Here is a 2,672-nt window from a genome sequence, read left to right as displayed (position 1 = left end):
TTTATGCTTCCTCTCCATGGATGCAGAGAGAGATCCTTGAGTTGTAAACACAAGGTTGTCCTCATTCAATTGAAGGATTAATTCTCCTCTGTCCACATCAATCACAGCTCTTGATGTGGCTAGGAAAGGTCTTCCTAGGATGATGAATTCATCCTCTTCCTTTCCAGTGTCCAGGACTATGAAATCAGCAGGGATGTAAAGGCCTTCAACCTTTACTAACACGTCCTCTACTTGTCCATAAGCCTGTTTTCTCGAATTGTCTGCCATCTCTAATGAGATTTTAGCAGCTTGCACCCTATAGATTCCCAGTTTCTCTATTACAGAGAGGGGCATGAGGTTTATTCCTGAACCAAGGTCACACAGAGCCTTAAAGATCATGGTGCCTATGGTACAAGGTATTATGAACTTTCCAGGATCCTATCTCTTCTGAGGCAATGTCAGTTGATCCAGATCACTTAGTTCATTGGTGAACAAGGGAGGTTCATCTTCCCAAGTATCAATGCCAAATAATTTGGCATTCAGCTTCATGATTGCACCAAGAAACTTGGCAGTTTGCTCTTCAGTAACATCCTCATTCTCTTCAGAAGAGGAATACTCATCAGAGGTCATGAAGGGCATAAGGAGGTTCAATGGAATCTCTATGGTCTCTAGATGAGCCTCAGATTCCTTTGGTTCCTCAGAGGAAAACTCTTTATTGATCACTGGACGTCCTAGGAGGTCTTCCCTCTTGGGATTCACGTCCTCTTCTCCTTCTTTGGGTTCGGCCATTTTGGTTATGTCAATGGCCTTGCACTCTCCTTTTGGATTCTCTTCTGTATTGCTTGGGAGAGTACTATGAGGGATTTCAGTGATCCTTTTACTCAGCTGGCCCACTTATGCTTCCAAATTTCTAATGGAGGACCTTGTTTCATTCATGAAACTCACAGTGGCCTTAGACAGATCAGAGACTAAGTTTGCTAAATTAGAAGTATTTTGTTCAGAGTTCTCTGTCTGTTGCTGAGTGGGTGATGGAAAAGGCTTGCTATTGCTAAACCTGTTTCTTCCACCATTATTAAAGCCTTGTTGAGGCTTTTGATCCTTCCATGAGATATTTGGATGATTTCTCCATGATGGATTATAGGTGTTTCCATAAGGTTCACCTAAGTAATTCACCTCTGCTATTGCAGGGTTCTCAGGATCATAAGCTTCTTCTTCAGAAGATGCCTCTTGAGTACTGTTGGATGCAGGTTGCATTCCATTTAGACTCTGAGAAATCATATTGACTTGCTGAGTCAATATTTTGTTCTGAGCCAATATGGCATTCAGAGTATCAACCTCAAGAATTCCCTTCTTCATAAGCGTCCCATTATTCACAGGATTCCTTTCAGAAGTGTACATGAACTGGTTATTTGCAACCATGTCAATGAGTTCTTGAGCTTCTGCAGGCGTTTTCTTTAGGTGAATGGATCCACTTGCAGAAGTATCCAATGACATCTTTGATAACTCAGATAAACCATCATAGAATATATCCAGGATGGTCCATTCTGAAAGCATGTCAGAAGGACACTTTTGGTCAGTCCTTTGTATCTCTCCCAAGCTTCATAGAGGGATTCACCTTCTTTCTGTCTGAAGGTCTGAACGTCCACTCTAAGTTTACTAAGCTTTTGAGGAGGAAAGAACTTGGCTAAGAAAGCCTTGACCATCTTATCCCAAGAGTTCAGGCTATCCTTAGGTTGAGAGTCCAACCACACTCTAGCTTTGTCTCTTACAGCAAAAGGGAAAAGCATGAGCCTGTAGACTTCAGGATCTACTCCATTAGTCTTAACAGTATCACAGATCTGCAAGAATTCAGTTAAGAACTGAAAAGGATCTTCAGATGGAAGTCCATGAAACTTGCAGTTCTGCTGCATCAGAGAAACTAGCTGAGGTTTCAGCTCAAAGTTGTTTGCTCCAATAGCAGGAATGGATATGCTTCTTCCATGTAAATTGGAATTAGGTGCAGTAAAGTCACCAAGCATCCTCCTTGCATTATTATTATTTTCGGCTGCCATCTCCTCTTCCTGTTCGAAAATTTCTAAAAGGTTATCTCTGGATTGTTGTAATTTAGCTTCTCTTAATTTTCTCTTCAGAGTTCTTTCAGGTTCTGTATCTGCTTCAACAAGAATGTTCTTGTCCTTGCTCCTGCTCATATGACAAAGAAGAGGGCACAGGAAAAATAATAATAATAATATGGATCCTTTATATCACCGTATAGAGGTCCTTGTGTGAGTAGAAGAAAAGAAGAAGAAGAAATTCAAACACAGATGGAAGAGGGGGTTCGAATTTGGGTGAGATGAAGTGTTAGTAGATGAATAAATAAATAGAGGGAGATGAGAGAGAAGGGGAATTTTCTAAAATAATTTTTGAAAAAGAGTTAGTGAGTTTTGAAAATAGTTTTTGAAAAAGGTTAGTAGTTTTTTTTTTTCGAAAATTCAAAATAAAAATAAAATAATTAGTTAATTAAAAAGAAATTTTTGAAAAAAAGGGGAAGATATTTTCGAAAATAGAGAGAGAGAGTTAGTTAGGTGGTTTTGAAAAAGGTAAGAAACAAACAAAAAGTTAGTTAGTTAGTTGAAACAAATTTTGAAAAGATAAGAAGCTAGGAAGTTAGAGAAGATATTTTGAAATCAAAATATTTTTTTTTTGAAAAAGGT

General features: G+C 38.8%; 1 non-coding gene across 1 annotated transcript; it reads left to right on the top strand.

The window, feature by feature from the left end:
* The first annotated feature begins 1,527 nt into the window (after positions 1-1,527).
* On the top strand, positions 1,528-1,634 carry LOC148544722 (small nucleolar RNA R71). The gene has a single exon (XR_015901753.1). It is a non-coding gene; the product is annotated as a small nucleolar RNA R71 (small nucleolar RNA).
* The last annotated feature ends 1,038 nt before the right edge of the window (positions 1,635-2,672 follow it).

The sequence above is a fragment of the Arachis ipaensis genome, chromosome B9 (genome assembly GCF_059453495.1).
Source record: "Arachis ipaensis isolate K30076 ecotype BB chromosome B9, ASM5945349v1, whole genome shotgun sequence".
Taxonomy (NCBI): Eukaryota; Viridiplantae; Streptophyta; class Magnoliopsida; order Fabales; family Fabaceae; genus Arachis; species Arachis ipaensis.
Note: the sequence above shows the minus strand (reverse complement) of the source record. Positions and strands in the feature narration are given on the sequence as shown.